Raw genomic sequence first — 24,462 nt, 5'->3', positions numbered from 1 at the left:
ACGTAGTGGTAGCGAATTTCCGCTAATTTGTGGAGCCTTCGCTGGCGTAAATTTGCCCTTATGTGTTTTCACAAAAAATAATTTGTGCGTACCACAATTTATTGTGTGCGCTGGCCTCAAACTTGGTGTGCACAGCATAGAGGGAACAGTGCCAATGATCCATTATCAGACTTTCTCCTTACTCTAGGAATAGTGTTCTCCTATATTCCTAGGGGGTTATTTACTAAACTCTGAATGCAAAAATCACTAAAAAATTGTGATTTTTTTTTTTATAAAATCAGACTTTAAAAAAAATCACGAATTTTTCAGAATTTATTAAACCCCGAGGATGGGAAAAGTCTGAATCTGAAAATCCGGCATCTCGGACCTGTCAAGGTTGCATATCATATAAGTCAATGGGAGAAGTCCCAATGATTTTTTGATGTGCGCTGGGTTTTTGGTTATAACCTGAAGTTTTCAGGCAAAATTCAGAGTTTTCGGGTGAAAAATCAGAAAAAAACGTAAAAGTCAGATTTTTAACGATTTTGTCCAAACAAAATTTTCGGGAAAGTGTGTATTTGGTCTGAGTTTTTTTCAGAAAATATTGAGATAAATTTGGACTTTGATAAATAACCCCCTAAAGTCAACCATTTTTATTCACATTAAGGTTATTTACTAAACTCTGAATGCAAAAATCACGAAAAATTCTAGATTTTTTTATAAAATCTGACTTTTCGTGAATTGTGAATTTTTCGGAATTTATTAAAGGACCAGTAACACCAACATTTTTTATTTAGAAATTCATTAGTATACATTAAAAAAAAACACCAAGACAAATGAAACTTTAAAATTGCAAAGTTTTAATTAAGAAATAACTTACCGAAACTCCACTTCCGCTCCTCTTCACCTTGTGAAGCGAGTGGCAGAAGTGAAGGCAGGCGGCTTCAATCTGATATCCAAGGAGTGTTACTCCCTGACCGGCAAGGATGCCAGGGCAAGTGCTTGTCTGTTCTCAAGACCCTGTGGACCAAGTCAGCCTGCTGGACTTCTTTGGGGAATAAAGGAGAGGGGGAGCCGAAGTGCAGAGAGCAAGGCGAGAGATGCTGATGCAGTCCCCGGTGCTGGGGCTGCTCTCCCGTAGATGTGACCATGTTGTGCAGTGAATGCCATTGAGAGGAGGCGGCGTTGGCGAATGGCGAGTGACAGCGGATCCGGGCGTTTTGGTGTTCCTTGTGCACCGGCGGCAGCAGCAGCTTCCACTCACTCTGGGATGCCATCACATCAGCTGTCTCACGGGATGCACTTGCATGCCTTCCTGCCCTGTGGCCCCATTCATTGTAAATCCCCCTGCCTCTCTTTTCCTTGCCGCGGAGTCGCTGGTAGGAAGGCTCAGCCAGTGCTGTTAGGCTTTTACCGCTGGATCATGTACCACAGCCTGGTCCTCACTGCTTACCATGCCCAGCCGGCCTACTCCTACGAAACCCCTGCACTCTACCGTTAGCGCAGAGACAGCACTAAGTTGAGGACAGTAGCTGGATCAGACATTACATTAGAGTGCCAGGAGCAGGTTGGACCCCGTCACATCACTTAAACCAGCAGTGAGAAGGACAACGCTCAGAGCAAAGCAGCAGTGGGGACATTACTAGAGCCGAGCATAAAGCTCCTAAACTTCCTGCACTCTACCGGCAGCCCCCAGGATTTTAATTTAATAAAAAATTTATATATGATACACAAGTCATTGACTTGATAAAAAATGAAAGGAGCATATACACATAACAGAATCAGCTCCCGTTATTCCACTGAATCAGCTCCCCATTGTGAAATTACAGCTCTAATTAGTACAGACATTTTGGCAGATCTCGTTTATGTTCCAGCTCTGTTTGTTTGCGTTCCAGCTCTTTTTATCTCCTTACTAGGAATCGGTCAGGTTCAGGCAGTTGCTGCTGCCCCCGCTCCCCCAGAAATTTGCTCTTAAAGTACCAGGAGCAGCATTTTTGCCGTCCCTGGTACCTAGCGGGGCGCTGCCGCCTGAGGCAACAGCCTCAACTCGCCTCATTGGCGAAGCACCCCTGGTTTCAGGGTCCAAGGTATTGAAGGAGATTAAACATAGGCTTTGCATTACATTTCACAAACAGAACCAGCAATGGAGCCATAAATTAGACATTGGTGGGGTTATTTATCAAAATCCGAAAAAGTTCTCACTATTTTTTGAAAACTACTCAAACCAAATCCGCATGGACTTCCCCCCCTATTAATCAAAAAATCTCTCCGAAAATTTCTTGTTCAGGAAAAAACTCGATAAAATAGTGAAAAAAATCAGAATTTTTTTTTTTTTTTGCGGATTTGACACTCGAAACCACAAAATCTTCGGATTATCGAACGAAACCCAGAGCAGACCAGGATATCAACTGGGCATTTTTCATTGACTTCTAAATGAACTTGACTTTTTTATTCTAACTTTTAACACCACCAGAGTTTATTAAATCATGAAAAAATCTAGTTTTTTTCCTCCTATAAAATGGTGATTTTACTTTTAAATGTCCGACCAGAAAAATAAATAACCCCCTCATAATTTAAAGGATTTCTCTACTAGAGAATGTGAGACAGTTTAACAGTGTTCCCAAAGTGAAACTGGAAAGGAGACAGCTTCCCAGAATCATTGACAAAGGCCTATACAGTAGTGATGTGCGAAACAGGCCGATATCCGCAGGACCTGCGGGTCGGGTGGGTTCGAGCCGACCTAGCACTCCTCTTTGCGGGTGGGCAATACTACCTTCAAATGTCGGCTTCAGACGTCCGGCTTTATAGCTGCGCGCCAGCTCGCCCGCCCCTTTTGTGACGTAGTCAGCGGGACAGGGCGGCGCGGGTCTATACAAGGAACCCAGAAGTCAAATGCGGGTGGGCAGGTCCGGGCACATCACTACTATAAAGTATAGTAAAAAAAAACACACATTACAGTGATGAAGGCATTATCCACAAATAGTGATGGGCGAATTTGGGCCGCTTCGCTGTAAAATTCGCAAATTTCGCTTGCGCTCGTTTTTGACGTCGGCGCCCGTTTTTTCGACGCCGGCGTCCTTTTTTTCGAAAAAAAATTTTTTTGACGCTGGCGAATTTTTGACGCGAATTTTCGCGGGCGTTTCGCGAATTTATTCGCTGGCGGTGAAACGCGCAAATTCGATACTTCACTGCTTCTAACAAGTCATTTGATTCGACAGTGAGGAAACAGCAGCTAATGTTATTCTGAATAAAAAGGGAATCTTCTTGGGAACTAAAAAGCGGACTATTTCTATTGAGCAGCTCAGAAAACGTTTCGTTTCATCCACTCATGCTGTCACGCATTCACATGGCCCATTGTGCCAGAACCTGCTTTAGATTCCCTGCATGTTTTCTATATTTTTAAATTGGATTCTTGTTTTTTGTGATAATGTAAAACAAAATGTTTTGCTTCATTCCGGCATCTGTATTAGAAATTTGCCAAACTAAAATCAATTGCTAAAATCAAAAAGAAGGTAAATGGGTAAAATAATAGAAACTTACATACGAGAGGCTTTGACCAATGCGCATTCCCCGACCCCCTGCTTCATCATAATCCAATCTGTGCAACACATTCGTTCTCCAAAAAGAAAAACAAGCGTTTTGGTTAAAAAGCTTATGATCAAGTTTCCAAGCCACCATACCTTAGTAAGGTAAACCCCATATGGTGGTCTTAACTATTTACCATCATAGGCTGGCACCTCCATGCATGGTCGCATTTCTTGAAGTATCAACCATTAGTATCACAGGCTGATCTTTCCCCCACTATAGTTTTCATAATGGGGAATCTGACTCCAAGATCTACATCCATTTTTGAAGGCATAAGAAAACAATTAAAGGGGCAACCACACTGAATCATATATTTCCTTGCTGCAGAATAACTCTGCTAAAGTACAAAAATGTACAAGATTTGTGGGATTGATCCAAGGCAAAACAAAAGTAAAATCTTATGAAGTAACAAGGCATTTTTTTACTTTTTTGTTTGAAAGGATAATAAAGTGGCCAATAGGGATGTAGCGAACCGCCGATAATGTGTTCGCGAACGCCGTTCGCGAACACCGGCAAAAATTGCGAACAGTTCGCGAACAGTTCGCGAACTTCGAACATCCGAAAATCGTTCGATTCGAACGATCGAAGGATTTTAATCGTTCGATCGAACGATTTTCGTTCGAATCGAACGAAAATCGTTCGATTTTAGCGATCGAATGGTCGAATGGTCGAACGATTTTGACGCGAACGCCTATTGGCGAACGTCGCGCGACGTTCGCGAACTTGCGGCGGACGCGAACAGCCGATGTTCGCGCGAACAAGTTCGCCGGCGAACAGTCCGCGACATCCCTAGTGGCCAAGTGTGTAAGTAAAGAAATTTGAGTTATTGTTATATGTTCATCTAATGAAATTAAAAATAATTTAAGGGGGTATAGGTTTAGAATTTTCAGAAGTTCTGTGTTGATAGAAGGCCCACTTCTGAGGCTTATTTGCAAACTCACACTTTGGGGCAGATTTATCAAGGGTCGAATTTCGAGGGTTAAAAAAACCCTCGAAGTAAAATCCTTCGAATTTGAAAATCGAATTTGAAGGATTTTAGCTCAAAATGTTCGATTGAACAATCGAATAAAAATCGTTCGTTCGAACGATTAAATAGTTTGAATCGAACGAATAAAACGATTTTTAGAGATCGATCGAATGCTTTTTATTCGATCAAAAAAAACTTAGAAACGTGCTCTTCAAGGTCCCCATAGGCTAACATTGCACTTTGGTAGATTTAAAGTGGCGAAGTATGAAGTTGAAGTTTTTTTTAAAGAGACAGTACTTCCATTATCTAATGGTCGAATAGTCGAACGATTTTTACTTTGAATCATTCGAATCATTTGGTTCAATCGAATTTGACCAATTCGATGGTCGAAGTACCCAAAAAAATCTTTCGAAATTCGAATATTTTTGCATTCGAATTATTCACTCGCTTAGTAAATCTGCCCTTTTGAGTAGACTCTTGCACTCCGTATGTGCAGAAACTAGATACTTCTGGATTGGGTTGCTTTTATGAATACAATGTTTAGTGCATGAACAAAGTCATTTTTGCAAAACATAAATGTGCAATTTTTGTTGCAGGCTGGGTAAGTCTTATGATAGATATGAGAGCTTGGTGAACAACCTCTGATGTAATGAACATATTCCACACTTAAGGGAAAATATAGAAATATAGAGATCACTTTACAAAACAGTAGCCAAACAACATTTTAGTGTCATGTGTAGTGATGGGCGAATTTCTCCCGTTTTCACTTTCAATTTGTGAATTTCCCACGACGCCGGTGACAATTCCGACGCTGGCGACAATTCTGATGCCCGTTAAAGTCAATTGGCGCCTAGAATTGCCACCGGCAGATTTTTGCGACAATTTCGCAATTTATTCGCCGCCAGCGAAACGTGGAAATTTGCAGTGAATTCGCACCTGGCAAATAAATTCGTCCATCACTAGCCATGTGACCCCAGTCAACCATAGACTCATAACATGTAAGCATGTTTTATTGCAAGGTATTCAACCTTTGCAAGTATCAGTGAAAAATATAAATGGATTTTAACATATAACATCCATCATAACCAATAACCAATGCAATAGCTGCTAAATCTGTTATTTCCTATATGTCCACCACTTTCTGGGTGGACCAGATTCTTCAAAGAGAAAGCTCAATAATAGGGACTGGAGTAGACAGGCCATGCCATAGGAAAATCAGACCAAGAGACCACAGCCAGAATGTGGTGACATTCTGGAGGTGGCCAGTGACATCAGGGGTAAGGCTATGACGTGGCAAACGGCGATTGGCCAATTTCTGGGTCAATCTCAGGGAATCCTGCCTGCTTTTCCTAATTTGGAAAACCGGGCAGCCAGTTTTGACCAGACACTTGACAACCCTCCCTGTAGCATCAGCTTCTATGAACTTCCATCAACACCTAAGCTTAGCTTCTCAACAGCTGCCCAGAGTACACTGAGCTTTTGGGTGTATTTGACTGGTGATTTTGATATATGTATAGTTTCAGTTTATCCTCAACATATGATATTATGACTGACTCTATACTTCCATTGCTCTTTGACCCAAATGATCAAGATATTCTGTGTGGGCATTTATTATTACAGACATGGGAGCCATTATCCAGAAACCCATTATGCAAAAAGCTCAGAATTATGTTATGGTCTCCCATAGACTCCATTTTATCCAAATAATCCACATTTTTTTATTTTCTTTTTCTCTGCAAAAATAAAACAGTACCTTGTACTTGATCCAAACTAAAATATAATTAATCCTTATTGGGAAAAAACAGCCTATCGGGTTAATTTAATGTTTACATGATTTACTAGTAGATTTACAGTATGAAGATCCAAGTTATGGAAAGATCCGTTATCTGGAAAACTCCAAGCATTCTGGATAACAGGTCCCATACCTGTATTATACATATAAAAGTGTATTGATTCAATTTGCTCTTGGGCCCAGCTCATGAGTACACATTGTGTAACATTCATTTGAAATTGCTCTGATAACGAATAGACTGCGTGTGTCTATAACACAGAACAATTAGGGGCACATTTACTAAGGGTCGAAGTGAATTTTCGAATTAAAAAACTTCGAAATTTGGGTACTTCGACCATCGAATAGGCCAAATTCGACTTCAATTTGAATAGAAAATACTTTGAATATTCGACCATTCGAAAATCGAAATTCTGTCTCTTTAAAAGACTTCGACACTTCGCCAATTTAAACCTGCCGAATTGCTATGTTAGCCTATGGGGACCTCCTAGAACCTAGAGCCAAACTTTGGCTAACTTTTAAAAAGTTGTTTTTTTATTTGAAAATCGTTCGATCGATCGATTAAATCGTTTGAATCGTTTGATTCGAACGATTTCAACGGACGGTCGAGCGATTTTACTTAATATTCAAAAAGAAAAGTTCAACTATCAAAATTTGGCCTATTCGATGGTCGAATTTCAAAGTTTTTTAACTTCGAAATTCAACCCTTGATAAATCTGCAGACATGCAAACACACTGCTATTAAAATCAAGAAAACCTTTTTATATGTATCACAGTATAAACTATAAAGTCAGAGAAAATGAATATATTACATAATAACCATAAAACAATGTAATGTTATGTTCATTAATAGATGTTTTAATTGTGCTTTTTATAAGGTCAATCTGCTCAGTTCAGGCCCCTAGCAATATTTAGTAACACTGGAGAGAAATAGGTCACATGGAATAATAAGATTCTATGCTTGGGACACTTATATATAACGAGCACATGATGTAGCTTACAAAGTGTGACTGATCCAAAAATCTGAAAAAAATTTTGAAAATCAAAAATATGTTTAATTGAATATACAGAGTAAGAGCAGGAAATGGTGTTTGGGATGAATAGAATATCAGCAAAGACAACATCTTCCCCTTTATTTGTGTCTTCATTATTGTTTAACAAGCAAGTGTTTTGTCAGTTTAATCATGATTGAAAAAAAACTTTTAAAACGAGACACCAAAGTGAATTTTGATAATTAGGCCTTTACATGTCAAAAAGTTTTGAAAATGAGGCGAAGTAATATAAAATGTGGGACACCATTGTAAATAATATTTCATATTATATATAAAATTTTATACATCTAGTATGTTACATACACCCAACTTGCATACAACTAATACTTGCAAACGGAGGCGATTACAGGAACATACTATGGTTTGCTTGGCCTTTATTAGCTTTTAGCTTATATAAACCACCTGTCCCAATCCCCTCTGGTGTGTGTTGTCTACTGCAGAGCACAGAAAGGTAAAAATAAATACTATCATAAGACAAACATTTAATAAGTAAATGTACGTTTCAACTCACATACAAATTCAACTTAAAGGGCATGTAAAGGCAAAAAAATAAAATCCAATTTTTACACTCTTTAATAAAAAAAGTAACCTATCTCCAATATACTTTAATTAAAAAATGTGTACCGTTTTTATAAGAAACCTGACTGTATGCAGTGAAATTCTCCCCTCATTTACTGCTGTGGATAGGAATTGTCAGATGGTCCCTAACTGCTGAGCAGGGAAACAATCATACTTATGAACAGCAGGGGGAGCCCCCGCCTTACTTCCCAGCCATGCAGAACTCAAGCAGCTTTGTTTATGACGATCCCTAAGCAGCCCAGACCACACTGAGCATGTGCACAGTCTAAGGGGCCGATTCACTAAGGGTCGAATATCGAGTGTTAATTAACCCTCGATATTCGACTAGGAACTAAAATCCTTCAACTTCGAATATCGAAGTCGAAGGATTTAGCGAAGATAGTACGATCGAACGATCGAACGATTATTCCTTCGATCGAACGATTAAATCCTTCTAATCGAAGGATTCGAAGGATTTAATTCCAACGATCGAAGGAATATCCTTCGATCAAAAAAAGTAAGCCAGGCCTATGTGGACCTTCCCCATATGCTAACATTGACTTCGGTAGCTTTTAGATGCCGAACTAGCGGGTCGAAGTTTTTTTTAAAGAGACAGTACTTCGACTATCGAATGGTCGAATAGTCGAACGATTTTTACTTCGAATCCTTCTAAGTCATAGTCGAAGGTCGAAGTAGCCCATTTGATGGTCGAAGTAGCCCAAAAAATACTTCGAAATTCAAAGTTTTTTTACTTCGAATCCTTCACTCGAAGTTAGTGAATCGGCCCCTTAGTCTTGCAAAGATGTTTAACAAAGTTACAAGAGGGTGACCCCCTGTTGCCAACTTTGAAAGCATAAATTATTTGTTTGATTAGGCTTGTGGTGCAGTAAGTTCATGTTTATATTTAGTATACAAAATACAGCATTTCTAGCCTTAGTCTATTTTAGATTTTACATGCCCTTTAAGAACAAACCTACAGCCCCTATCTTGTACGTAACCCGGAGACTGCCTGTATTTGGATATTGCTAATGTAAAATTACAATATACAAATTTATACAAAAGCTATTTTTATTTGTATATTATTTTTTTTCCCAACCCATACATTATAAAGATGAATATTTATAACTTAATCATATGTTATGGCAATAGATAGAGCTTGCAGCTGAAAGCTAAAATCCTTGTAGCAATGGCAAAATCCAGCCCGCTCAGTATTCTGATCACTCAGTATTCTGATCACTCACTTATAGTTAAACTTCAGTACATTGGATCAGACTGCCTCAAAGGCTTAGATAAGTTCAGACAAGAACCGGAGAAGACTATAGAAGGAAAATGCACATAAGAGAGGCCTAAGTGTAATATTTACAGACAGCTTGAATACTGCAAAGACAAGCCTTTTAGTGATGTGTGGGTCGGGATTTCCCCCGACCCGCACCCGATCCTAACCCGCCCTCTCTTAGCCCGCGCCCGCCCGCATCTGCGATGACCCAGCAGGTGCAGCGTCTATAAATGAGCCCGGAAGTTGGAACCCGGCATTTGACGAAGAAGCGTCCGACCTCGCACATCATTGCCTATGGGGCAAATTCACTAAGTGCCGGAAATGCGATAGCGACACCTTTGCCACACTTTCGCCAGGGCGCCGCTAATTCACTAAAATCTGAAGTTGCGCTCAGGGATCTTTTTCAGCCTATCACTCTTAAAAAGTAAAAGACGCCAGTCTACTCTATTGCACTTCACCTGGTCTGAGGTGGTAAAGGCAAGTCTGGCGCAACAGGTAACGTTCAGTAAAATGCGCAAGTTAGTGAATTTGCGTAGTTACGTCCCTTCGCCATAGCGCAACTTCACCTGGCATAAGGGTGCGAAGTAGCGCTAGAGTAGGTCCACTTCGCTAGCGGATTTACGCCAGCACCCGTTAGTAAATCGGCAAAGTAACAAAATGGCGTCACGCTGGCGAATTTTCGCTAGCGTTAGCCACTTCGCTCTTTAGTACATTTGCCCCCAAAGCTCTCAGCCAAGAATATCACAGCTTTTAATAATTGTTTTTGTCACATATAGAACTCATACCCACTATTGTAGTAATGAGAAGGTTATACAGTATCTATAAAGTCATATTTGGGACAGCTATATATATATGTGTGTGTACTGTATAATTGCCAAAACTAGCACATGCAAATGTAACCTTTCACATATGTATACCTTTAAGGAGTTAAATCTTTGTTTTAGTTATTTACATACAAATTATTTTTCCTGGCAGATAAAAATGAATCCTTCGTGTTCCGTTTCAGAGTTGGCACAAGTCTTTCTTTCGAGAAATGGAGACTTGAATACAGTCCTGCGGGGGTTTGAACAAAAGTACCAGCTGCCAGATAAACACTGGGCAAAATATCTAAAGCACAGGGAAAAAAGGTATAGAAGTGGAAGTTTTTTTTTTCAAGTTTTCAAGGTTTCATCAGAATGTCAAAAATATACCAGCAGAAGTTCAAGCATAGTGAATAAGACATTTGATCAATATGACATAGGACTTTATTTAGACCCAACAGATCTCCTCAAATCTAAATGAGATATTGTATTTTTTTTTTAAGTCTAATGTATTCACAGCTCTAATGGGAGGTTATTTATGAAAAAAACTTGAACGTCTAAAATTCGATTGTATAGGAACGACCTGAAAATTGGAATTGAATTAGAATCAGGTTTTCCTCCTAAAAAAACTTGAATGTCAGGAAGGCTATTAACATCTTCAAATGGTTCAACTGACCTCTGCCATCGACTTCTACATGAACTCAGCAGGTTTTAGGTGGCGAAGAATCGAATTAGAGTTGTTTCCAAGGTGGAGGTGTGATAAATCTCACTTTCGAGTTGGTGGTTTTAAACTCGAAATTGTGAGTTTTGACCAAAAACCGATAGCCGTTGACTAAGGGGCAAATTTATCAAGGGTTCGAATTTTGAAGTAATGGGAGTTTTTTTTGAATAAAAAAGAATGAAAAAGACCAATCGAAATTTATTTTAAAAAATCAAAGTTTTTAACTTCGGGTGAATAGGCTGCATTTGAATCATTCAAATTGAAGTTTTAGCGCATTCGATCAAATTCAAAACAAAGTATTTGCCCTGAAAAACCTTGATTTTTCAAAGTCCACCAAATGACTCCAAATAGGTTCTAGGAGGTCCCCCATAGGCTAAGACAGCAATTTGGCAGGTTTTAGATGGCAAATGGTGGAAGTCTAAGTTTTAAACAGACAGTACCTGATCAATTTCGATATCCGAATAGTCAAATTTTTTTTCAAAAATAATTTTGGCCTATTTGATAGTCAAAGTACACAAAAATAGCTCGAAATTAGAATTTTTTTACTTCGAATTTTCACTTCGACCCTTGATAAATCTGCCCCTAAGTGTTTGCAAGGCATAAGGCTGTGGACACAATAAACTACTTTGATTCAACTGCCTGGTAGAAGATTGAAAGAATTTTTAGTGTTGACCAAAAACCCAATTTGAAAATTGAAATTTGAATTTACCATTCAAACCCCAGTAAATCTGCCCCTTAATATCACGTCACATAATATCACCATGTAAAGGCAGCCAGGGGATGACGGTACAGAGTAGGGGCAGGATAAAATGGGTTCTTGTCTAGGGCTCCCCAATCATTGCCCTGAATCTACTTCTTAATAGCTGCCCAGTGCGCACTGAGCATGTGCAATGTCACTGGCACTCATAAGACAGGAAGCTCCTGTGTACAACTTTAAAGGAATAGTTCATTACTGTTTTATATATATATATATATATATATATATATATATATATATATATATATATATATATATATATATATATATATATATATACATATATATATATATACATATATATATATATATCTACCTAATCCCTGGATTGGTAGGTAAGTATAAAACAGTTTATAGTAAAGGAGAGCACAGCTGTCATAATTACCAGAGCATATTATTGTAAGCCACCCAGTTTTCTAAATTAGGTAGTTTTGACCTGAGCAGCTCCTACAAAACCACCAGACAGGTCTCAACCCTTAGAGCGCTTACTGATGCTGAACGCAGGAAAAATGCAGCATGTTGCGTCTCAACCTGCGTTTGGCGCCTACACGCGCCTGTGTGAGTACAGCCCCATTGGAAAAAAACGTAATGCGTCTATTCCTGCGCCGAACGCAGGGGAGTGCAGCTACAACTGCTCGTCAGTAAGAGCCCTAATGCAGATGCAGACCAGCAACATGCATTTATCACAAGTTCATTATAATCGTTTTGGATGATCTGCTAACAACAGAATAATGGTCACTTTGTTAAGCGATTTTTCTCTCCATTCCTTCGCCCTGCAACAAGAATTCTGAACCTTTGAATAAGGGTAGGACTACATGGGCGTTTTCGGCCCGATCTGACACCCTGCTCAAAAATGCAGGCGTCTTCAGATGCGACGGAAATAAGGTAAGATATACAAATGATGGATGAAGTCGCATTGTCAGATGAAGTCGCAGCGTTGATCAGATGCATCACGACTGTCGGATGCAGACGCAGCGTATCGCATCGGATCAACGCTGCGACACCATCCGACAATGCATTCACTTACCTTATTTTCATTGCATGCAATTTGAAGCATGCGTTGTTGCGCAGCACGTCGGATCACACTGAAACCGCTCGTGTAGTCCTACCCTTAAGAACAAGGAAATAAAAGGATGGGCTCCCGTTCCTGACGAGGAATACAGACTAAAATATCACATGTCTCCCAAAGATTGGGTTTCCCATGAGTCCCCGATCTACTTTGTAACAACATAACTGTTTATCAACTGAATAATATTCAGCAGCACTAAAACATTTATAGCAGAGACATTTTTTTGTGTGACTAACAGATTTTGTCATCAGTGTGCATTTTCCCTTTTATCCACTCAATTGCACTGTTAATGCAACATTTACGATACGTATTATTCCCAGTGCAACAATTTGATCTGGAGCAGATTGCTTTGATCAGTCTGCTTAGAATTCCAGGCGTTTTCATCACCATTTGATATTAATATTTCATTATGCAGGGAGTTTCTTCAGCCAATTAAAGTCAATAAGGAAAGGACCTCAGTATCAGTCTTTTTCCGATCTCCTGCTATTAAGTAAAAGCCCAAAGCATTGTGCAGGTTAAAGAAAGGTTCCTGTGGATTACTTTCAAAGCCCATAGTACTTGCTGATACCATGCCAATTTCTTGTTAATTGGAAAAAAGGAAAGCACAAGAACAGGGGGAGATGGTTACAGGCTGCCTACTCAGGTTCTGCCACCTAGGATGTCAGCATTTTTGTCAGCTCTCACAAGGAAGTGTACTTGTACTTCTGGATAAAGTCTCATCATCACATTGTCTTTATGTTTGTTTTGCCAGTGGTATTTTTCTCTTAATAGGTGTATTTGAGCCACCTGAATAATTACATCCAATAACACGATTTAGCATAGCTAGTTAGTATAGAATTCAACGTAGTGCACAGGCCTGTGTTTAAGACAGGTGAACAAGCAGCAGGGACGGAGAAGGGATAGGCAGAAGAGGTGCATGCCTTAAAAGAAAAATGATGCCCCCCAAACAATGTCACTCTCTATAAAAAGATATTGCATAAAACAGCTCATATGTAAAACCCGGCTTTGTTTAAATAAACCATTTTCTTAAAAATATACTTTTTTAATAGTATGTGCCATTGGCTAATCATAAATTGAAAACTGCCATTTTAAAAAATAAGGAGCAGCCCCCTGGGAGGGTATGATTAACGGTGCACACAAACAATGCAAACATGTTAGGTCACATGAGCCAATTAACAAACAGAGTTCAGTCTTTTGCTTCCATACTTCTTCCTGTTACAGTTAGAGTTGTAGTATTTCTGGTCAGGTGATCTCTGTGGCAGCACACAGACCATCACAAAATGGTGATTCAAGGCAAGAGATGTAAAAGGGAAATATTTAAGATTCTTTAATATGCCACTTAATTTGATATTAACTATCTGTTGCTTAAGTATTAATTTTGGGGGTATAGTTTTCCTTTAAGTGTAACAGAAATGAGCGCCATTCCCAAAAGCCTGCTAAAAGAGCAATGATGCAATGCACAACCTGTTCACATTACACACTGCCACTCCCGTTTGTCAACCTTCACACTCCAACCCTGGTCTGTAGCAAAGCACCCCTGTTTGTCAACCCCCCTCTCCTCAACTCAATGTGGAGGGGATCGATGTTAGGGTGGTGTCCTTTGGGTGCACATCACATTTGGCCTGGCACAGACAAACAGTGTTACAAACTGGCAAATAGCCTGTTGTAAGAAAAGGGGTATAAAGGGACAGAATACCAGAGACGGGCCAGGTCGGACAGGCGCCTTAGGCAACCTAGCCGTCATAGGTAGCGCAATTGCACGGCAAATATCAAATACAGTCGGAGAGAGGGGACTGGACATGGGGTAGGCAACAGAGTAGGTACGTGCCTGGAGCCCCCCCAGCTTTTGAGCCCTAGGCATGTGCCTTCTCTGTCTACCCCTAGTTCCGGCCCTGCAAAATACATCTAAAGACACCTTTGCTAAAAATGAGCACAATCCATAGAAGAAAATGCATTCTACCTATTCTTCCAAAGAAAAAAAAAGTAGCACTTCCATTATTAAATATATTTTAACTTAGCCTTTTGAGTGCTCCCACAACCCCCTTTTTGCCTTTTTAAAGCACTAATTCTAAATTATTTTTTTCTCTATTGAAAACACAGTTATTACACTGATACTGAGGTCTCCATTTTTTGCCTTTATAAAGTGTAAGGCAGCATCAATTAAGGGGCGAAACGCTGCCCAGGTAATTTGCTTGATTCCGGGGAACTAGAGACTAGTCGCTAGTGGTAGAAAGAAATTTGCGCAAAGGAAAATTTGTTCGCACAGATGCATAACTTTTCACATTGCGAATATTTTTTTTTCCGTTACCGAGTTTTATTATATTCCCCCAAAAACCTTTTCTTTTCCAGAGAGAGAGAGGAGTGATATACAGTACACATGACGGGGGTCTACAGCTCAGCTGAAAAGCCCAAGTGAATTTTGGAAGCTAATAATGCATATGATAGCTGCAAGAATGAAACGTTAGATCTCACCGTGGTGAGTGAAATTCCGCCTCTCTCCATTCATTTCTATGGTATTTTTAAAGACGTATTTATCGAACTTTCACTCTCATTTTATCACTTTCATTTTCTGCCTGGTATGAGACTGTCCAGATAAATTTGTGAAAAATAAAATGTTCCATCCAGTGGCGTACCGAGTGCACCAATCCCCTCCACAAAAAAATCTTCAGAGGGGACCTGCGCAAAGCAATCCCTAACGCCCTCCACCCGCATTGCCCCTTGCCGACCCAGTCCCCACCGGCCCAATCTCCCACCCATATGCATCCCGGCTCATAGGTATGCAACTGAGAAGAGGGACAATTCTTTAGAACTATAGAAGAAGCAAACCCCATGGTCTGGTCCCCTCTGTTCCCCTGGAACAAAAAAAAATAATGTACTTTATGTAGTTCTTAAATGCCTTTCTTGAGTATGTTTCCTTCTCAGCCAGTGATTCTTTATGTTTATATTTAATCAATTTAATGTCTTCACCACACCATAAAGATGTAGTACAGGGACCCATTTACAGCCACACCCTACCTACTCTATAGGGTAGGGTGTGGCTGTAAATGTAGTATCAGACTCAAATGGAAATGATCCTTTGGATCAAAGAGTCATGCCTTGTGTACATAACTTATCTCCTGAAGGATTTTCCATGTTTATCGACACTTTCCTAAGTGCCAGGAACAATTTTTAAAATTTCTGAAAACTTGTTAATGAATTAACACATTTATTAATGTATTTGTTGATTCGTCAGCATGTGTTTGACTGCTTTGCTCCTGCAGTGCTGAGCACTATCACCCTTTCAAATTCTTACTCCAAGACGGCAGCATCTATAAGAAAAATTGCTACCATCATTATGCCAGAGCAAACACTAATTAGTGAATCACAAGGAACTGAATCCTGGGGGGATCCCTATTGGAAGCGTATAACTGAACATTGCCATATTACATGCTCTTAGCAACTTGTATCAAGATTAAAGGGGTGGTTCACCTTTAAGTTAACGTTTAATATGTTATAGGATGGACTGTTCTAAGTAACTTTTCAATTTGTTTTCATTATTTATTTTTATAGTTTTTGAATTGTTTGCCTACTTTTTCTGACTCTTTCCAGGTTTCAAATGGGGGTCACTGATCCCATCTAAAAAATGCTCTGTAAGGCTACAAACGTATTGTTATCATTACTTTTTATTACTCATCTTTCTATTCAGGCCTCTGCTTTTCATATTCCAGGCACTTCTTCAAATCAGTGCATGGTTGCTAGGGTAATTTGCACCCTAGCAATCAGATTGCTGAAACTGCAAACTGTATTGCCTCAGGATAAAAAGCTAAATAACTCCTAAATAACACCACAAATAATAAAATATGAAAATCAATTTTAAACTGTCTCAGAGTATCACTCTCTACATCAGGGATCCCCAACCTTTCTTACCCGTGAGCAACATTCAGATGTAAAAGAAGTTTTGGGAGCAACACATGCATGAAAAATGTTCTTGGCGTGCCAAATAGGTGCTGTGATTGGCCACTTGGTAGCCCCTATGTGGATTGTCAACCTACATTGAGACTCTGTTTGGCACTGCACCTGGTTTTTATGCACCAAAACTTGCCTCCAAGCCTGAAATTCAAAAATAAGCTCCTGCTTTGAGGCCCCTGGAAGCAACTTCCAAGGGGTTGGAGAGCAACATGTTGCTCATGAGCTCCTGGTTGGGGATCACTGCTCTACATCATACTAAAAGTTAATTTCAACCCGTTTAAATGTGGCGGTTCATCCTACTATGATGAATTTGCATGGATGGACTGAATCTGGTGGGGAGCCCAGGGATCCCTTAGTGAGTTGTGTCCATGGGCAAAACAAAGTTAAGGCAAATTAAATAAATGAATGCCATTATAGAGATGCTGAAAGGGATGCAAAAAAACCCACCTGCCACTTGAGTGGAGATGCTGAAGTTATAACACCTGCACATGCAGAATAATTTGTGTTTGTAATGATATTGCATGCAACAACACCCTGAAGCTTTACCTATTAATAGCGACAGTACGAAATATATCCGGCTTGTCTCGCTATGTGATTCCAAGATAAATCTATAAATGGCCTATGGTGTGGGTCCCAGCTGGTAGTTTTCCTTCCTGTTTTCAAAAGCTAAACACAACGTACAAAAAAGAAAGGTCATTAAGCCGCATGCTTAGTTCTATCAACATTAGAGTCGTTTCTGATCAACCATTAAAGAACAGTAATTAAACTTCAAATATAACATGTCTATTTATCCCAGCGACCTGCTGGGTCTTTTTCTGCTATCAGCATTCCTCCATGCCCGCACAGCCCTGATTGCCATATAAGTTCCAAAAGGAGAAGGAAGTTTTAACGCATCAGATCTCGCCGAGAACGTCCGTGTAGTCCTACCCTTAAAGCTAGGTTGGTCAGTCTCTTGAGAGAGACACTGAGAGAGGTTGGGGATTCTGACGCAATGGAACCTATGTGCCTGTGCACACAAAGCCACAGTGTGGAGGTCTGTAACTATGCTGCCGTTACGTTGTTATTGAACTCTTATTTCTGCTGAAAGCCATTTTTGTTGTTTAAAAAAGCCATTTTTTATTTTACAACCTGTTTGCTGCCAGCTGAAATAAAACCATTTTTCTTTAAAAGACTTTTACTGTCCTGACTTACTCTGTGAAACCTGTTCTAATGTATAAAAGCAATATTCATATTATGTCATAATGAAACAAGACCAGTGGTGGGCCTAAGCTCACGAGCACCCAAGGCAAGTCCCAAACCCCACCCACGAGTTTGACTCCTCGACTGGACTCGGAAATATCTCCTCCTCCATTCAGAGGCATGTCAGCGGCTGTCATCCACAAACAGGGTTGGAATGGACCTGCAGAACACTGGGAAAAACTACAGTGGGCTCCACCGACCAAGGCCAGCTCCTGCTGAAACATTGGGTGCTGCACCCTGACCTCTCTCCAGCCCTGATCGAGGCCACAAAAAGAGAAAACAAGGCATGTGCTGGAGAAGAGGGGGTGTAGAGGTTTTGGTGCAAGGTGGACCTCACGGGTGGGGCAGGGTCTGACACTGACCCCAAATTCCACCCACTCCCTGCTCGCCACCTGCCCCTCCACTTTTCAACTTACCCAACTGCAAGCTGCTCATCTGCAAGCTTGTAACAGGGCCCCTTGGGACTAGTAGGCTCCTGTCACGTAAATGTTAATCAGAATAAGTCATAATCCGTATAAGGCTGCAGTTGGAGACACTACACAGTAGTTGCGATGAACTGAAACAATTTTATTGATATTGCACAGTTTACAATGCAGACAGGGGCTCTGGTTGCCCACAAGGGTATTCTATATATAATATCAGTTACTCACATACACGACAGTGTTCTCCCCTCTCAAGAAAAGAATTTCTGCAAAAAAAGATCAAAAGTTTCAGGAGTGTTCCAGCAGTATTTAGATTTCTATTTGAGGCTATTGTAGTATGCCCCTAGACCTCTATTGTTCTGATGTTCCGAGCCCAGTGCACTGACCATTGGTCTCAAATCCCATCTCACTCTGTCTACAGAATATACATATTTTTCACTCAACATAAATCCCATCTGCAGGCTGATTATGATGATCAAAACATGGCAAAAAAATGAAGCGGGATCTAAACATAGCTCTGATACAACAAGCGCTCTATTTTGATGTTGCTTTTCCAGTGTTAGCTGTCACAGTGCTACGCTGTATGCCTCACAGAAGATAGCACATAATGGTCTTTTTTTCTGAAACCTTTCCGGCATCATTTATTATTATCTTTCATACTGATCTTCAAAGGGGAAAACGAGGAGAATAAATTAGGACAAAAAAGAGGACCCATGAAATCATCAGGTTTCTGGGGAAAATAATGATCTTATTTAATGATATTTTTAACGTATGTTTTCTCAGAAAAACTAAAGACATTGTGGCTCGGTGTGACACCTCAAAAGCATCAACAATTCTATCCCATCAGAGAGTGATAAAGGGGCTGTATTGTAAGGGGCTTAGTGCAAGTTAATTTTTAGTGGTATGGGAATAAAATATAATATAACACCTGTCAGATATAGTCTTTTACTTATGTGTTGATAGGCAGTGGCATAACAACTGCTACTTGGCCCTTCCTCCACCTGCCCACCCCTTTGATTGCATCCCCCGCTCTCCCAGCCGCTCACAACCATGGAGTCTATTTCCTCTATAGTTACACCATTCAGGGGAGTTTTGGGGCTCCTTGCCACCCTGAGGCGGCCTTTCTGATGTTGCCCCCCCCTCGCATCCAGCACATACCATTTCCAGCACCAGAGTGGTTATAGAGGGGGCCGCATCTGAAATTGCGCTCTCTGCACTTTAAAAACCGGCATTGTAGCTCCTAAAGTTATCACAAGCATCTTTTTTTTGCCGCCCCTGGTAACTTGCGTGCCACTGCCAAATGTGGCGAGTTTCTTAACTCACCTCATGGCAGCAGCCCCCTGACACCACTTTTGATAGGGGTTAGGGCAGATCTTATGTACTTACCCATTCTCCTCTTATGTCTGTGAAGATTGCCACGCTATTTGTTCCATATGGGTGCTACCATGTTTGTTGGGTGTTGCTACCTACCAACTAGCAAATCACAATCCCCATGCTGCTGGATACCCTAAACCAGTAATTCCCAACCAGTAGCTCGTGAGTAACATGTTGCTCTCCAACTGGATGTTGCTCCCTGTGGCCTCGAAGCAGGTGCTTATTTTTAAATTCCTATCTTGGAGGCAAGTTTTGGTTGCATAAAAACCAGGTGTACTGCCAAACAGAGCCTCAATGTAGGTTGACAATCCACATAGGGGCTACCAAAAGGCCAATCATAGCACTTATTTAGCACCCCAAGAACATTTTTTATGCTTGTATTGCTCCCCAACTCCTTTTACTTCTGAATGTTGCTCACAGGTTTAAAAGTTTGGGGATCCCTGCCCTAAACCATCCTTGGATCTACCCCAAAACCATCCAATGGAGCAAAAGAGCTAGAAGAGCTCATCAGAGAAGATCCTTGGAGAACATTCTTTCTGAAAAGGTCTGATCCGGAGTGCCTGAGACTTTCACTATTCTATGGGGAAACCCAGCTAGAATTACAATTGTCTGTAGGTTGGAAAATACTTAAAGGGGCTAGTACTACCACTTAAAGCCTGTAAAGCAGGGGTGCCCAACCGTTTATACCCATGAGCCACATTCAAATGTAAAAAGAGTTGGGGAGCAATACAAGCATGAAAAAAGTTCCCAAAGATGCCAAATAACGGCAATTGGCTATTTTTAGCCGCTATGTGGACTGGCAGCCCAGTAGGCTTTGTTTGGCAGGACATATGATTTCTATTCAACCAAAACTTGCTTCTAAGACAGGAAATATATAATAAGCACTTGCTTTGAGTCCACTGGGAGCAATATCCAAGGGGTTGGAGAGCAACATGTTGTTCACAAGCCACTGGTTGGGGATCACTGCTGTAAATTAAAGTTCTGTGTCTTCTGCTTAACAGTGTTTTTTGTAATAAATTTAGATTTATGCAGTGTTATTTGGTTTATTGCATACTGCATTTTGCCACCACTGGTCACCTAACCAAGGCAGGAGCAGTTCTGGGCACAAGATTAGATACATACAAGTGAAATAAAGAGATGTAACTGGAACACAAAGTGGGCAGAAGGAGCACAGAGACCCTAGTAAGTGTTGGCAGTGAACCCAGATATACAATATGGCAAAAAGTATCCACTGCTTAGTTACAAATTTTCTCTGGATCATTGAGAAATGTATTAATTAGGAACAGAGTGTCAGACGTAATTTAATAAATAAGAATATTTTTCCCAAAGAAAGCTGGGTCCTACTACTATCAGATTTACAAAGAAGAACACTTGATTGGCTAGGTAGAAATATGAATAAATATGAATAGTATGGTACCTTTTTGTAAACAAAAACAACTTACATATATACAGAATGTGCTGGAACTGGAGTTTTCTGGATAAAAGATCTTTCCATAATTTGTTTCTCCATACCTTAAGTCTACTAGAAAATCATGTAAACATTAAATAAACCCAATAGACTGGTTTTGCTTCCAATAAGGAATAATTAGATCTTAGTTGGGATCATGTACAAGGTACTGTTTTATTATTACAGAGAAAAAGGAAATCATTTTTAAAAATTTGGATTATTTGGATAAAATGGAGTCTATGGGAGACAGCCTTGCCATAATTCGGATCTTTCTGGATAACGGGTTTCTGGAAAATGGATCCAATACCTGTATATATGTTTTAACTTAATACAAGGGACTGTTTTATTAAAAGAAAGGAAAAAATTCGACTTTTTGTTTAAAGGACACTATGACAAGTAGCACTGTTGTAATTTGGAGCTTTCTGTAACGTTTGTCTGCTCTCTGATATTGTCATGTTCGTTATCCAACAGGTATCATTTAGCAGAAATGAAAGAAAATAGGGACTTTATCAATCTAGAACAATATGGATGAGCTGAGTGCTTCAGGTCACAGAGAAATATACTTGTTTAGACATGCTGCTGAATTTTAATTTTATGGTAATTTGGTGTGAACCAATTAATTGTACCTGTCATACCAATTAACAGCACCTTTCTGTTATAGTTAAATAAATTTAACAACATTAACAATTTAACATTGTATAATACAAGGGTTTGTCTGATTCCCAGTCTTAGGGAGTTTGCCTTCTGGTGGATTAGACTTGTCAGGGAGGAAAGGAGGTTTTACTCTATGTACCTTGTACTGCGTGCCTCTCTACAACCTTTATGCACTTTCTTAATGGAACAACATGACTTTGGCAGTACTAAAGCTTTTCAGTGAGCACTTAATTATTAAATAATTTTGCTCTAAGAGTGCATCAGAGTATCTCAGATTCATGTCTGCATGTATAGGTCACTATTCAAAGGGCATGTAAAGTCTAAAATAAAATAAGGCTAGAAATGCTGTATTTTGTATACTAAATATAAACATGAACTTATTACACCACAAGCCTAATCAAATAAATAATTTATGCTTTCAAAGTTGGCTACAGGGGGTCACCATCTTGTAACTTTGTTAAACATCTTTCCAAGACTAAGACTGTGCACGTGCTCAGTGTGGTCTGGGCTGCTTAGGGATCGTCATAAACAAAGCTGCTTGAGTTCTGCATGGCTGGGAAGTAAGGCGGGGGCTCCCCCTGCTGTTCATAAGTATGATTGTTTCCCTGCTCAGCAGTTAGGGACCATCTGACAATTCCTATCCACAGCAGTAAATGAAGGGAGAATTTCACTGCATACAGTCAGGTTTCTTATAAAAACAGTACACATTTTTTAGTTAAAGTATATTGGAGATAGGTTTCTTTTTTATTAAAGAAAGTAAAAATGGGATTTTATTGTTTTGCCTTTACATGCCCAAGGCATTACAAGTCCAATTTGCCATTTCATTGGAAAAATACAAACTGACAGAGAGGCCATGAATGGCATCAAAGTTCTGTATCACCTTTACCAGTTGCGAAAACTAAGTAGCAATACTGTGTTATGGCCCAGTATACAATAATTATTTGTGTATGAATATATAATACACAAAAGCTATGAATATCCTGTAAATTATATCCTTATAAACGGTGAGTTCTGATGTCATCAGTTATAAACGGTGAGTTCTGATGTCATTTCTGTCACTGAAATTTGTGTATTATAATAAATAAAGTACCCCCAGTTGTAAAATATGAGGATATTAGAAGTTACCTCGGAGTTCCATGACCTGTATAAAAACACTCGGCCTTCGGCCTCGTGTTTTTATATGGTCATGAAACTCCTCGGTAACTTATAATATCCTTATATTTTACAAGAGGGGGTACTTTATTCACTATATAATACACAAGACCCATAAGAATATGCTGTAAATTATATTCTTATAAACCGTGCTTAGTGATATCATCTGTTATATTCTGTGTTATATATCATTTAACTATGTAACTGCACAGTGTCTTGATGGCTGCATGAGCTGTCCAAGGAAAAAACACGCTAATAGTCTATTTCATTTGATAACACAGAAAGAACTTTCAACCATGCAATATACATCCGGAAAACAATGGTATACCAAACAGGTAAATTTATTAAGCAAAAAGGCTGCTATGCTGTCACAACATGGTATTTTATATCCAACCAGCATTGACTGTTTCTGACCCCTTTTCCAAATGTGACCAAAATATCTTCTTCTGCTCTAGATTTCTGAAACAACTTGAAAGTTAAAAAAAAAACTCACACAAAGATTTTCTAAACTTGCTTTATAGCTTTGCTTATATTAATTTCCCGTTTTAAACATATATAGGTATAGGTATGGGTATATAGAATTTAATTAAAATTAGGGAGGGATGTGTGTATGAATGCTGGGTTTTCATTTGGAGGGGTTGAACTTGATGGATTTTGTCTTTTTTCAACCCGATTTAACTATGTAACTATATATGGTCTTATATACGGTCTCAGAACCCCTTGGGGACTTATAATATCTTTATATTTTACAAAAGGGTGAACATTTTTAACTATAATATATATATATATATATATATATATATATATATACGTCACTCAGGCTGTCATCAGGATTCTGTATTTAGTTAGTATGATTTTCTAAAGAACTACCCATGCCAAACCTATAAAGCACATTCCTATAGTGAGGATTAAGCCATTAAATTAAGCTATTAAATGGCTTTGAAATGTTTTATACTCTTCAATATAAAAGCCGGGTACGTAGTTGAACATTGGAATGGCAGAGAGAAGAGAGTGGCCATAATATTAACCATTCCATTTGGAATTAGTTGGCTCTGATCTTGTTAGTCTCTGTTGACCTGCAGGCTAATCTAATCCTCCAAGAGATTTTAATGTCCTGCCCCAGGGCTCCTTAAATGTATTTTTATCCCATCATCATTCTAATATATTCCAATCCCTACACAGAAGACAGTTGATAATTGGCCTATTGTCTGGGAAGGGTTAAACCAATGTTTTTATTCGCAATTCACACTCTAATAACATATATATATATGTATTTCTTCATTTAGAGGCACTTGCATATGCAGAACTGAACATATTTACAGCACAGTAATAGAACAGACAGGGTTTCTGGAGTTTAGTTTTGAAGAAGCTAAGGGAACGTTCCTTACAGACAAATGGATGCCATGAGAATTGCCCTATTTCTTTCCAAAGCTTGTTAGTCTACTTCCCAAACCTTGATTGGTTGTTTTTTGTTTACATGCTCATTTCCTGTGGCTGACATCATAGCCCATGATTAAGTGCCCTTGTTGGTACGAAACGTGCAGGGCAGATGGAGAAGCAAGTATATCATTTTTAACTTTGTAGAATAAAAATATTATAATTTTAACTACCGTATTTACTCGAGTATAAGCCGAGTTTTTCAGCATCCAAAATGTGCTGAAAAAGTCTACCAC

General features: G+C 39.4%; 1 long non-coding RNA gene across 1 annotated transcript in view; it reads left to right on the top strand.

Moving 5' to 3' along the window:
• LOC121400478 overlaps positions 1-15,140 on the top strand; it is a 63,252-nt gene extending 48,112 nt beyond the window's left edge. The window contains exon 3 of the long non-coding RNA XR_005965762.1: positions 14,903-15,140. This is a non-coding gene — a long non-coding RNA (uncharacterized LOC121400478). The remainder of the gene's footprint in view (positions 1-14,902) is intronic.
• Positions 15,141-24,462: the final 9,322 nt, after the last annotated feature.

Source organism: Xenopus laevis, chromosome 2S (genome assembly GCF_017654675.1).
Source record: "Xenopus laevis strain J_2021 chromosome 2S, Xenopus_laevis_v10.1, whole genome shotgun sequence".
In the NCBI taxonomy this organism is placed as follows: domain Eukaryota; kingdom Metazoa; phylum Chordata; class Amphibia; order Anura; family Pipidae; genus Xenopus; species Xenopus laevis.
This window is presented reverse-complemented; position numbering and strand designations above follow the sequence as displayed.